The sequence below is a fragment of the Bombina bombina genome, chromosome 4, assembly GCF_027579735.1.
Source record: "Bombina bombina isolate aBomBom1 chromosome 4, aBomBom1.pri, whole genome shotgun sequence".
Classification (NCBI taxonomy): Eukaryota; Metazoa; Chordata; class Amphibia; order Anura; family Bombinatoridae; genus Bombina; species Bombina bombina.
Genome location: NC_069502.1, coordinates 1,165,039,216 through 1,165,054,268, shown reverse-complemented (window position 1 = coordinate 1,165,054,268; position 15,053 = coordinate 1,165,039,216). Strand labels below are relative to the sequence as shown.

At 39.8% G+C, this 15,053-nt stretch overlaps 1 protein-coding gene across 1 annotated transcript in view; it reads left to right on the top strand.

Moving 5' to 3' along the window:
* The window catches only part of CDC42BPA (CDC42 binding protein kinase alpha), a 643,466-nt gene that overhangs the window by 129,140 nt on the left and 499,273 nt on the right, over positions 1–15,053 (top strand). The window lies entirely within an intron of this gene.

Sequence of the window (15,053 nt, the reverse complement as noted above, 5' to 3'; positions counted from 1 at the left end):
AATTACAAACCTTAAGTCCATCTGGCATGAACAGAGAATGCGATATTAATTATTTTATTGATAATTAGCAGTTTCTAGAGTTTATGTCACACTTAATTAATTTGCCTATTGCTGATGCTTAAGAAAAGAAAGATCACACACTTAATTATTGTTCTCTGTGTTATCTGTTTTGAGATTCAACATGAAAGTCTGTTTAGCTTATGTGCTTATTTTTCCTTTTCTTTTTCTATTTTTCTTTTTCTGCAATTTACAATTTTTATTATCTTTTCAATATTTGTTAATACAGTTAAACACATGGACACCTTGGAGTATTTAGCATTTTGTTCATATATGGCTTATATACTGTTTACCATCTATGTATAGTGTTTAGTAATGTATATATACACATATATTATTTATGTATAGCATTTTGTAAAGTATGAATTATTGCTGTCTAAGGGTATTTTGGGTCTACTCCTCTTTTTGTAGTTAAATTAAGCCATTTAAATATATTAACTCTGTGTCCAGTAGTATGAACTTTGTTTTTAACTGTTCTGTTTGTATGGTGGTTACGAAGCGGTTAATACTGAGGCTTCCACCGTATAAATTGACCAGGTTTCTACAGAGTCTCTAGTCTATGAGTAAGCGCCTGTAGGGGTGTGAAACGTGTCAGGCCCAATCAGCCAATGGGATTGAGCTCACATTCTATTACCTGTTCAATCAGCCAATAGAATGCAAGCTCAATCCTATTGGTTGATTGCATCAGCCAATAGGATTTTTTACCCTTTAATTCCGATTGGCTGATAGAATTCTATCAGCCAATCGGAATTCAAGGGACGCCATTGTGGATGACGTCCCTTAAAGGGAACCTTCAGTGTACGGCTGGGACCGTATGAAGAGGATGCCCCGCGCCGGATGTCTTGAAGATGGACCCGCTCTGTCCCGGAAGGATGAAGATAGAAGATGCCGTCTGGATGAAGACTTCTGCCCGCCTGGAGGACAACTTCTTGCCGCTTGAATGAAGACTTCTCCCGGCTTTGTTGAGGACTTCTTGCCGCTTGGATGAAGACTTCTCCCGGCTGGATGAGGATGGATGTCCGATCTTTAAAAACTGTAAGTGGATCTTCGGGAGTTAGTGTTAGGTTTTCTCCTGTTAAGTGTGATCAGTCCACGGGTCATCATTACTTCTGGGATATTGCTCCTCCCCAACAGGAAGTGCAAGAGGATTCACCCAGCAGAGCTGCCATATAGCTCCTCCCCTCTACGTCACCTCCAGTCATTCTCTTGCACCCAACGACTAGATAGGATGTGTGAGAGGACTATGGTGATTATACTTAGTTTTATACCTTCAATCAAAAGTTTGTTATTTTATAATAGCACCGGAGTGTGTTATTCCTTCTCTGGTAGAATTTGAAGAAGAATCTACCTGAGTTTTTACTATGATTTTAGCCGGCGTAGTTAAGATCATATTGCTGTTTCTCGGCCATCTGAGGAGAGGTAAACTTCAGATCAGGGGACAGCGGGCAGATTAATCTGCAAAGAGGTATGTAGCAGCTTATTATTTTCTGACAATGGAATTGATGAGAAAATTCTGCCATACCGATATAATGTAAACTCAGCCTTAAATGCAGTAGCAGCAACTGGTATCAGGCTGTCATGTATGTATATTTTACACTTCAGTATTCTGGGGAATGGCACTTCACTGGAATTATAGTGTGTGCATAAGACTGTAGCCTAATTTGCAGGGACTAGCAACAGGCTTTTTAATAACACTTAATTTATGTTAAACGTTTTTTGCTGGCATGTAAAATCGTTTCATTTCTGAGGTACTGGGTGAATAAAATATTTTGGGCACTATTTTTTTCCACTTGGCAGTTGTTTTATTTAATTTATGACAGTTTACTGATCTCTCTCATTGTTGTGTGTGAGGGGGAGGGGCCGTTTTTGGCGCTTTTGCTACGCATCAAAAAATTCAGTCAGAAGCTCACTGTACTTCCTGCATGATCCGGTTCATCTCTACAGAACTCAGGGGTCTTCAAAACTTGTTTTGAGGGAGGTAATCACTCACAGCAGAGCTGTGAGATTGTAGTTGACTGTGATAAGAACCGTTTATTTCTGTAACTTTTTTTTCTGCTATCAGGGTTAGTTATCCTTTGCTAATGGGAACAAGCCTTTGCTAAAATTGTGTTTTTTACAAAGATTTGATGCTATAACCTTTCAGTTTATTAACTTTCAACTGTCATAACTCTTTTTGTGCTTCTTATAGGCACAGTACGTTTTCTTATTATAATAAATTACTTGAAAAGTATTTCCAAGTTGCTAGTTTATTTGCTAGTGTGTTAAACATGTCTGATTCAGAGGAAGACATCTGTGCTATATGTGCTAATGCCAAAGTGGAGCCCAATAGAAATTTATGTACTAACTGCATTGATGCTACTTTAAATAAGAGTCAATCTGTACAAATTGAACACATTTCACCAAACAACGAGGGGAGAGTTATGCCGACTAACTCGCCTCACGTGTCAGTACCTGCATCTCCCGCTCGGGAGGTGCGTGATATTGTGGCGCCGAGTACATCTGGGCGGCCATTACAAATCACATTACAGGATATGGCTACTGTTATGACTGAAGTTTTGGCTAAATTACCAGAACTAAGAGGTAAGCGTGATCACTCTGGGATGAGAACAGAGTGCGCTGATAATATTAGGGCCATGTCAGATACTGCGTCACAACTTGCAGAACATGAGGACGGAGAGCTTCATTCTGCGGCTGACGGTTCTGATCCAAACAGATTGGATTCAGATATTTCAAATTTTAAATTTAAGCTGGAAAACCTCTGTGTATTACTAGGGGAGGTGTTAGCGGCTCTGAATGATTGTAACACAGTTGCAATACCAGAGAAAATGTGTAGGTTGGATAAATATTTTGCGGTACCGTCGAGTACTGACGTTTTTCCTATACCTAAGAGACTTACTGAAATTGTTACTAAGGAGTGGGATAGACCCGGTGTGCCGTTCTCACCCCCTCCGATATTTAGAAAGATGTTTCCAATAGACACCACCACACGGGACTTATGGCAAACGGTCCCTAAGGTGGAGGGAGCAGTTTCTACTTTAGCTAAGCGTACCACTATCCCGGTGGAGGATAGCTGTGCCTTTTCAGATCCAATGGATAAAAAGTTAGAGGGTTACCTTAAGAAAATGTTTGTTCAACAAGGTTTTATATTGCAACCCCTTGCATGCATTGCGCCTGTCACGGCTGCAGCAGCATTTTGGTTTGAGTCTCTGGAAGAGACACTTGAATCAGCTCCATTAGATGAGATTACACACAAGCTTAAAGCTCTTAAGTTAGCTAACTCATTTATTTCAGATGCCGTAGTACATTTAACTAAGCTTACGGCTAAGAATTCCGGATTCGCCATTCAGGCGCGCAGAGCTCTGTGGCTAAAATCCTGGTCAGCTGACGTTACTTCTAAGTCTAAATTACTTAATATACCTTTCAAAGGGCAGACCTTATTCGGGCCCGGATTGAAAGAAATTATCGCTGACATTACAGGAGGTAAAGGCCATGCCCTGCCTCAAGACAGAGCCAAACCTAAGGCTAGACAATCTAATTTTCGTTCCTTTCGGAATTTCAAAGCAGGAGCAGCATCAACTTCCTCTGCTCCAAAACAAGAAGGATCTGTTGCTCGCTACAGACAAGGCTGGAGACCTAACCAGTCCTGGAACAAGGGCAAGCAGGCCAGGAAACCTGCTGCTGCCCCTAAAACAGCATGAATTGAGGGCCCCCGATCCAAGAACGGATCTAGTGGGGGGCAGACTTTCTCTCTTCGCCCAGGCTTGGGCAAGAGATGTCCAGGATCCCTGGGCGCTAGAGATAATATCTCAGGGATACCTTCTGGACTTCAAATACTCTCCCCCAAGAGAGAGATTTCATCTGTCAAGGTTGTCAACAAACCAAATAAAGAAAGAGGCGTTTCTACGCTGCGTACAAGAGCTTTTATTAATGGGAGTAATCCATCCAGTTCCACGGTCGGAACAGGGACAAGGGTTTTACTCAAATCTGTTTGTGGTTCCCAAAAAAGAGGGAACTTTCAGGCCAATCCTGGATTTAAAGATCCTAAACAAATTCCTAAGAGTTCCATCGTTCAAAATGGAGACTATTCGGACAATTTTACCCATGATCCAAAAGGGTCAGTACATGACCACAGTGGATTTAAAAGATGCTTACCTTCACATACCGATCCACAAAGATCATTACCGGTATCTAAGGTTTGCCTTTCTAGACAGGCATTACCAGTTTGTAGCTCTTCCATTCGGATTGGCTACGGCTCCAAGAATCTTCACAAAGGTTCTGGGTGCTCTTCTGGCGGTACTAAGACCGCGAGGAATTTCGGTAGCTCCGTACCTAGACGACATTCTGATACAAGCTTCAAGCTTTCAAACTGCCAAGTCTCTTACAGAGTTAGTACTGGCATTTCTAAGGTCGCATGGATGGAAGGTGAACGAAAAGAAGAGTTCTCTCTTTCCACTCACAAGAGTTCCCTTCCTGGGGACTCTTATAGATTCTGTAGAAATGAAAATTTACCTGACAGAAGACAGGTTAACAAAACTTCAAAGTGCATGCCGTGTCCTTCATTCCATTCAACACCCGTCAGTGGCTCAATGCATGGAGGTAATCGGCTTAATGGTAGCGGCAATGGACATAGTACCCTTTGCACGCCTACACCTCAGACCGCTGCAATTGTGCATGCTAAGTCAGTGGAATGGGGATTACTCAGACTTGTCCCCTTCTCTGAATCTGGATCAAGAGACCAGAAATTCTCTTCTATGGTGGCTTTCTCGGCCACATCTGTCCAGGGGGATGCCATTCAGCAGGCCAGACTGGACAATTGTAACAACAGACGCCAGCCTACTAGGTTGGGGCGCCGTCTGGAATTCTCTGAAGGCTCAGGGACAATGGAATCAGGAGGAGAGTCTCCTACCAATAAACATTCTGGAATTGAGAGCAGTTCTCAATGCCCTTCTGGCTTGGCCCCAGTTGACAACTCGGGGGTTCATCAGGTTTCAGTCGGACAACATCACGACTGTAGCCTACATCAACCATCAGGGAGGGACAAGAAGCTCCCTAGCAATGATGGAAGTATCAAAGATAATTCGCTGGGCAGAGTCTCACTCTTGCCACCTGTCAGCAATCCACATCCCGGGAGTGGAGAACTGGGAGGCGGATTTTTTAAGTCGTCAGACTTTTCATCCGGGGGAGTGGGAACTTCATCCGGAGGTCTTTGCCCAAATACTTCGTCATTGGGGCAAACCAGAGATAGATCTCATGGCGTCTCGACAGAACGCCAAGCTTCCTCGTTACGGGTCCAGATCCAGGGATCCGGGAGTGGTCCTGATAGATGCCTTGACAGCACCTTGGACCTTCAGGATGGCTTATGTGTTTCCACCCTTCCCAATGCTTCCTCGATTGATTGCCAGAATCAAACAGGAGAGAGCATCAGTGATTCTAATAGCGCCTGCATGGCCACGCAGGACTTGGTATGCAGATCTGGTGGACATGTCATCCTGTCCACCTTGGTCTCTACCTCTGAAACAGGACCTTCTGATACAGGGTCCTTTCAAACATCAAAATCTAACTTCTCTGAAGCTGACTGCTTGGAAATTGAACGCTTGATTTTATCAAAACGTGGTTTTTCTGAGTCAGTTATTGATACCTTAATACAGGCTAGGAAGCCTGTTACCAGAAAGATTTACCATAAAATATGGCGTAAATACCTATATTGGTGCGAATCCAAAGGTTACTCTTGGAGTAAGGTTAGGATTCCTAGGATATTGTCTTTTCTACAAGAAGGTTTAGAAAAGGGTTTATCCGCTAGTTCCTTAAAGGGACAGATCTCAGCTCTGTCCATTCTGTTGCACAAACGTCTGTCAGAAGTTCCAGACGTTCAGGCTTTTTGTCAGGCTTTGGCCAGGATTAAGCCTGTGTTTAAAACTGTTGCTCCGCCATGGAGTTTAAACCTTGTTCTTAACGTTTTACAGGGCGTTCCGTTTGAACCCCTTCATTCCATTGATATAAAGTTGTTATCTTGGAAAGTTCTATTTTTAATGGCTATTTCCTCGGCTCGAAGAGTCTCTGAGTTATCAGCCTTACATTGTGATTCTCCTTATTTGATTTTTCACTCGGATAAGGTAGTTCTGCGTACTAAACCTGGGTTCTTACCTAAGGTAGTCACTAACAGGAATATCAATCAAGAGATTGTTGTTCCATCCTTGTGTCCAAATCCTTCTTCAAGGAAGGAACGACTTCTGCACAACCTGGATGTAGTTCGTGCCCTAAAATTTTATTTACAGGCAACTAAAGATTTTCGACAAACGTCTTCCCTGTTTGTCGTTTACTCTGGTCAGAGGAGAGGTCAAAAAGCTTCTGCTACCTCTCTCTCTTTTTGGCTTCGTAGCATAATACGTTTAGCTTATGAGACTGCTGGACAGCAGCCTCCTGAAAGAATTACAGCTCATTCCACTAGAGCTGTGGCTTCCACTTGGGCCTTTAAGAATGAGGCCTCTGTTGAACAGATTTGCAAGGCTGCAACTTGGTCTTCGCTTCATACTTTTTCCAAATTTTACAAATTTGACACTTTTGCTTCTTCGGAGGCTATTTTTGGGAGAAAGGTTCTTCAGGCAGTGGTTCCTTCTGTATAAAGAGCCTGCCTGTCCCTCCCGTCATCCGTGTACTTTTGCTTTGGTATTGGTATCCCAGAAGTAATGATGACCCGTGGACTGATCACACTTAACAGGAGAAAACATAATTTATGCTTACCTGATAAATTCCTTTCTCCTGTAGTGTGATCAGTCCACGGCCCGCCCTGTTTTTTACGGCAGGTAAATATTTTTTAAATTATACTCCAGTCACCACTACACCCTTTGGCTTCTCCTTTCTCGTTGGTCCTTGGTCGAATGACTGGAGGTGACGTAGAGGGGAGGAGCTATATGGCAGCTCTGCTGGGTGAATCCTCTTGCACTTCCTGTTGGGGAGGAGCAATATCCCAGAAGTAATGATGACCCGTGGACTGATCACACTACAGGAGAAAGGAATTTATCAGGTAAGCATAAATTATGTTTTTTAAGGGTTTATTGGGTGAGTTTTATTTTTAGCTTAGGGTTTTGGGCAATGTAAAAGAGCTAAATTCCCTTTTAAGGGCAATGCCCATCCAAATGCCCTTTTCAGGGCAATGGGGAGCTTAGGTTTATTTAGATAGGATTTTATTTAGGGGGTTGGTTGTGTGGGTATTGGGTTTTACTGTTGGGGGGTTGTTTGTATTTTTTTTATACAGGTAAAAGAGCTGATTTCTTTGGTGGCCCTTTTAAGGGCTATTGGCAGTTTAGTGTAGGCTAGGTTTTTATTTTTATTTTGGGGGGGTCTTTTTTATTTTGATAGGGCTATTAGATTAGGTGTAATTAGTTTAACTATTTGATAATTTCTTTTATATTTTGTGTAATTTAGTGTTTATATTTTTTTGTAATTTAGTTAATTGTATTTCATTAATGTAATTTATTTAATTTTAGTGTAATGTTAGGTTTAACTGTAAGACAGGTTAGGTTTTATTTCACAGGTACATTTGTATTTATTTTTACTAGGTAGTTAGTAAATAGTTAATAACTATTTACTAACTAATCAACCTAGTTAAAATAAATACAAACTTACCTGTGAAATAAAAATAAAACCTTAGATAGCTACAATGTAACTATTAGTTATATTGTAGGTAGCTTAGGTTTTATTTTACAGGTAAGTATGTATTTAGTTTTAAATAGGAATAATTTAGGTATTAATTGTAATTTTTATTTGGAATTATTTTAATTAGGTTAAAGTTAGTGGGTGTTAGGGTTACGTTAGGGTTAGGGTTAGACTTAGGTATAGGAGTTAATAACTTTAGTATAGTGGCGGTGACATTGGGGGCAGCAGATTAGGGGTTAATAAGTGTAGTTAGATCCGGCGATTTTGGGGGCAGCAGATTAGTCGTTAATAACAGTAATGTAGGTGGCGACGACATTGGGGCAGCAGATTAGGGGTTAATAATATTTAACTAGTGTTTGCGACGCGGGAGTGCGGCAGTTTAGGGGTTAATATGTTTATTATAGAGGCGGCGATGTCCGGAGCGGCAGATTAGGGGTTAATAATTTTATTTTAGTGTTTGTAATGCAGGAGGGCCTCGGTTTAGGGGTTAATAGGTAGTTTATGGGTGTTAGTGTACTTTGTAACACTTTAGTTATGAGTTTTATGGTACAGCTTTGTAGCGTAAAACTCATAACTACTGACTTTCAGGTGGCGGTACAGATCTTGTAGTTATAGGCTGTACCACTCACTTTTTGGCCGGACAGGCAAACTCATATACCGGCGCTATGGAAGTCCCATTGAAAAAGGACTTTTTGAAAGGCGCGGTAGTTACGTTGCGTTACGGCCAAAAAAGGTGTGCGGTACATCTATACCTGCAACACCTGTAATACCAGCGGTAGTGAAAAAGAGCCATAGCGCTGCTTTTTCACTCATAACGCACAACTCGTAAGCTAGCTGTTTGCTAGAGGCAGCATTTATTCATTATAAAGACTAAACCATTAGAACGCTTCTGTTTCACTATTATAGTCCTTTAAATGCTTATCAGAGTATACAGTATATACACATTTGTGTTGTACCTAGTAAATGTAATGAGGCATCTTTATGAACAAAAGAGATGTAGGTAACTGTGTGTAATCTATCTCTGCCTATCTCTGGCTGGTAACACGTTAGACTTACAGTAACTGCTAAGTAATTATAATTTTGGTTACCTCCAAGTTCTGTTGTGAATTATGAGCAGCGTGAGAGTTTGATTCTCTATGAAAAACGAACTTTGACCAAGAACAACTCAGTTAATAAAACACAGAAGTTTATTTAATTCCCTTAAAGTGCATTTTTGTGCTTTGTAAATGAATTGGTCTCACATACTACTGACAAGTATCTGTTAATTCCATTTGTGATTCTGCCAGCATTACTCAGTATAAACATAGCTGGAATCAGCAGATTTGTAACCCATTGCTATAATATGTAATCTGTCTCAGTGTTAAGGACTGAAAATAAGATTCCTCTGTGTTCATTGTACTGAGGAACTGCTGAATGCAGTGGCGTAGCGTGGGTTGTCAGCGCCCAGGGCAAGGCAAGTATTGCGCCCCCCCTAACCCATTAGCACTGACGGAGTCTCTTCCACCAGTACAGTAGGGAATGGGATTGGCAAATTTGCTTTGAATCTAGGAGCCTGAGGCTCTCCAGAGCTGGGCAAATATATACAATATTACATTTTAAGATTTATTCTAGTTTTACACATGGGGGAAAGCCCCCCTTAACCCACATCTGGTGGTGACGCCCTGATATGTGAAACTTCATGGTACAAATACTGCAGACCACAGGGTGCACCCACCCCCACATTGCCGCACCCCATATTGTATATGTGGTGCAATAGGTTTTTGGTAAGTCGTTAAAAAGAGGAAAAGGGGACACACAGGTTGGCAGCTGTTACATAAGGTTGTCCCTGCTGGGCAGACTATCTTTTGGGTGCCAATGACATATAAAAGTGGGGTATATATTCTACCTTAATAAATATAACAATTGTAAGTAATCAATATAAAAGGGGCATGGGACAGACAACCCAGCATTACATTCATATATGGGGGGAGGGTGTATGGTATTTAGGGGGTGCTGTTAAATTTATTTACCAACACAAATTATAGTAATTTTTTTTTACTTTAAATGCAGTAAGGGTGGGTTTAATGTATATAAAAAAGGCAATGAGCACCCACACCCTAAAAATCGGTAAAAGTCCACACCTCAGGAGTCCAGCAAGAAATAGATTTGAGATGGTGAATTCATAGGACTCCTATGATAGGAGACAAACACAGTGAAATGCCTGGTGAGCAGCACAATCCTGGTGCCAGACAGCACACAAATCCCTAAATCTACTTCTGCTCTGGGAAGATCATGGAGGGGAAAAATCAAATACAGGAAACAAGGTCTCATTTTTGTCACAAATATACTTTTTTTGTGTGCAAGGACAAGATGGCGTAAGTTGTAAACCGGTCAAACATGAAAGTATGGTCTCTGATCACCCCACCATCCCACATTCCCACTAACTAGGTAACTGGGGTTAACAGAAAGGCAGAGCCCAGCCATGCTGCCACCAGTGCCACGGGTAGGTGGATTTGAAAGAGATTTATTGCAATTTTTAAGGATTCCTCCCCCTCCCTCTGCTTAGAGATCCTTAAAAAGTGCCCCGGGCAATGCATGGCATTCTAGCTCGCTCTGGGTCCTTTGTTGGAAGGGAACTTACTTGTTGGGTAATAATATAACCATAATTAAGCTGCATTTTGCGCGTTGCTAGTATCAGGCAAAAGCAGAGCTATAAGTAAGTCTGGTCCTGATACCTTACCTTAGTCGCGGCGCGCTTGACAGTCTGACTCTGCTGCTCTTCTTCTTCTTCCCTCCTGACCTGCGCGCTAGGAATGGGATGGACAAAGTGACGTAGCAGGTAATGGTCCGGATAACACTTCAGTTCACACTTCACAGTCACTTCAAATTCCTCAGTCTCTCGAGACATCAAAATCTGCAACCCGACGGAATGTGCGACCGTGACGTCACATCACCACATTCCTGACGGGTTGCAGAACAGAGTTGGGCACCTGTCAGATTTTTTAGCCTCCCTTCTTCCCTTTGCTAAGTTGAGGCTGGAAGCGCCCCTCAGAATTATGCGCCCGGGGCAACCGCCCCTGTGGCCCCCCCCACGCTACGCCACTGGCTGAATGTAATAAGCAACTGATGCATCTCACAATCAAGGATGTGTAAATAAATATACCTTTTGCAGATACTGGTGTATGCTCATATGTTTTTTACTTCTAATAGGACATGCAGGTAATACATTAACTTTAATGGGGCATATAATGTATTGTAGGGATGGCCAACTGACAGCCCAAGGGCTAAATGCGGCCTTCTGCACTAGTTCATGTGGCCCCTGGGAATAACAGAATTAACAATCTGTGCCAATGTGTGCTTTGGGTTGACCATAGATAAAAAGCGCTCTGGAGGGAAGAAAATGGACAAACCTTAGCTAAATCTTGCTCTGTGCCACTGGGAATTTTATGGAGATATATACTGTGTATATATATATATATATCTCTCCCTTAATGCTTGAAAATATTGAACAGCGCCCCTAGCCATCACTGATATACAGAATACTATTTTAAGGAAAGTATCAATAGACATACATTTAAATGGGCATTTTTAAGATAACTGATTTTGGCACCTTTTTATTGTTTGTATCACGGTGTGCTTGTTTGAAGGTATGCATTGTGTGGCTGTAGGTTAGGAACCGTTAGGAACCCAGGGAAGAAGAGACCTTGATGTGGTGCTTGGCCTATCACCATTTGGCCAAATGCTGTAACTAACTCTTCCATTTTGCTTTTAATCTAGCTGTTTACCCAGCCTGGGTTATGGGATGTATACCCAGTTCAGTTGTGCAGTCCATTTCTGTTTTGTATATGTGTATGTATGGATATATATATATATCTATCAACGATTTTTATGCATTAAAAAATGTCACAAATCTTCATATACACACAGAGAAATACTTAAACAAATAAAACAGAAATGAATCAGCCACTGAAACTCTTCAGCTTTGGAAAGCACAGTCTGTGAAACATTGACTGCTCATGTGTTGCTAAAGTACACAAGCTGTCTTCAGCCAGGTGATCCAGGCATTAAAGCAAACATTAGTGTGGCGTGAAAGTAAGTTCTATTCTTTGCCCTGGTTTATATGAGAGCCGGGTGTTTATGGAAAATACAGATGTTAAAGTAAACATCTGCCACTCACGTAGCCGCGCACACTGGCCATCTAGTAACACAGAGCTGAAGAGATTACAGTGAAGCAACTCTGTGCACAGTAAATAGATTTCAGAATACCTAAGAATGTAATTATTTTAGTAGATATAAATAGCTGAACTTTTATTGTATAAGTACAAATTCAATTCTCTTTTAAACTCAACACTTTCTATTATGTAAATGAAAGAACACTATGTAAACGTTATTAAATACAGTATAATTGCACTATGCGTAATAAAAGAATGCACTAACATTTCAAATGAGCAATAGTTCTTTTTTCTGACAAATTTCAAAGCTTTCCTTTTTAATCAGTCATAACTGTAAACTGTGACCTCACGCACATGCTCAGTAGGAGCAGGTGCCCTTAGAAATTGCATACATAGAAAGTTACTGTCCCTTTAAAGGGACAGTAAAGTCAAAATTAAACTTTCATGATTCTGATACAGCAGGCAATTTTAAGCAACTTTCCAATTTACTTCTCTTATCAAATTTCTTATTCCCTTGCTATCTTTTATTGAAGAGTAAAACTAGGTAGGCTCATAAGAGCTCAGGAGTGTGCATGTGTCTTTAGTACTCTATGGCAGCAGTGTTTTCCAACATTACTTGTAGCTTTGTTATACTATGTTGCAAAACACTGCTGCCATAGAGAGCTAGCTCCCAGTAGTGCTTTGCTGCTCACATGCCTATCTAGGTATGTTTTTCAACAAAGGATACCAAGAGAATAACTTACATTTGATACATGTGCTTGGTCTGTATTATGAAAGTTTAATTTGGACTTTCACTTTCCTTTAAAGTTACAACTGGTACTTAGAATAAGCAAAACCATAATTGTAAATGGAATGAGCATGCTGGGAAAAAAAACTATTATTATTAACTCTATAAAAAATGTATTTTGAAGCTAATTTTTATTGCACCTTCTTTCTAACCAGACAACAGTAGATGTTAGAAGTCAATGCACTTTTATTATGTTTCTTAGTTTCCCCTGTTAGTGAGTAATGGCTACATAAGGATACATATTAGTTGCTGGTGTAAAATTATACGTAAACAACATTTACTTAAAGGGACAGTCTACCATAGAATTGTTATTGTTTTAAAAGATAGATAATCCCTTTATTACCCATTCCCCAGTTTTGCATAACCAACACAGTTATATTAATATACCTTTTACGTCTGTGATTACCTTGTATTTAGGAACCTTCTTCCAGCCCCCTGATCACATGACTGTGACTGTTTATTATCTATTGTCTTAAATTTAGTATTGTTTTGTGCTAAATCTTAAATAACCCCCTGTGCCTGAACCCAGTGTTATTTATATGGCCCACGTGTACTTTCTGTCTCTTTGTGTTGAAAAGAGATTTAAAAAGCTTGTGATAAGAGGCAGCCCTCAAAGGCTTAGAAATTAGCATATGAGCCTACCTATGTTTAGTTTAAACTAAGAATACCAAGAGAAAAAAGCAAATTTGATGATAAAAGTAAATTGGAAAGTTGATTACAATTACAAGTCCTATCTGAATAATGAAAGTTTAATTTATACTAGACTGTCCCTTTAATGCATCATTAAATACAGGAGAATCAGTAGAATTGTATAATTCACAAATGCACAATGAAAAGGCGATGCAATAGCACTTTCCCTGAATTTTAAATTATTAGTAGATTTTTTTTTCCTGAGAACTTTTGCTGCCTATTGTATCATGTGACAGGTCTGAAACAAAAACAAGCTTAGAAGCCTTCTTTTTAAAATAAAGATAGCAAGTGAACAAATAAAAATTGATACTAGGAGTAAATTAGAAAGTTGCTTAAAATTGCATGCTCTATCTGAATCATGAAAGAAAAAATGTGGGTTCAGTGTCCCTTTAAGAAATACTTTTAACGGTGTGGTTAACCTCTTTGCAGGGTTTAAACACACATCTGCATTATCACTAGTGATAAAATGACATACTCTTATGAATTGGAGTTTTCATTTTATCACTGTAATGGCACTTTAACATGTTATTTAAAAACATGGTTTTACACCAAAGTGAAGGTCTTACGTTTATCTTTACCTGTGTTTTTTTAAATTATTTGTGTAAACAAATACATAAAATAAAATAAGAGAATCAGCCAATTTTACAAATCTATCAAAAATTAAACACTTCAAATTAAACACATGCATTGAGATTTTATCCTTACAATACTTATACCCCATACCTGTCTGTTTTTTAATCATCAAATTAATCAAATGAAAAGTCTGCTTAGAACGAACCATGTTTACATTCTCAGTATGCATATAGTAAATAGCCCTCTGGTGGTCAATGAGTTAAATAAGGATGTCACTTTGTTGACCTCTTTATACATACAATAACTTGGCACAATGACTGCTCATTGTGGCCTTTTTAACCTTGGCAATGTACTGAGATCTGCCCTGTCAACAGCCTGTAGTTTCACTGGCAACGTCACACGTCTGTGTTTGTTTTACCATGCAAGCCACTGAAAAAAATGATGCCCAATTTACCCACAGTATCTTGTTACATAATCTGCAACCACTGATCAACTCCCAGAAACTACTCATTTGTTTATTTGATTTTTTTTTTAAGGTTTAATTTTTTTCTTTATTTGTTTATCAGCTGTTACCATGGGAACCATGGCAGTGTCTATATTTGCCACCTTAAAAGGAAGCTTATTATTTCTACTTAAAGCAACATTAAACACTAAATAAATGCTAGATAGAAAAGTTTCATTAACTGTTTAAATGTTGACAAAATATTTAGTGTTTATAAATCAATGGGGACTGCCATGTTGTAATTTAGGTTACCTTCTCTGCTGTGGCCAATTAGGGACAGTTATAAATAGGTCACTTGAGTGTGCAGCCAATGGCTGTGTGGAATATAACAGTGTTCTGCACTTTCATTTCTAAAAGGAACTGAAAGCTCAAACTTTCAGAATGAAATTACAGAAAATGTTTTTTTTTATTCAAGCCTATACTTTTGTATACTCTCTCCTGTATTATCCTATAGCATAACCAAATTTTGAAGAATGAGATCAGACTTTGCATTACTTAGTATAACTGCATATATGTGGATTGGTTTTACCAAGGCTTAAAGGAACATGATGCCCAAATGTTGAATCACATGCAAGTGATGCAGTATAGCTGTAAAAAGCCGACTAGAAAATATCACCTGAACATCTCTATGTAAAAA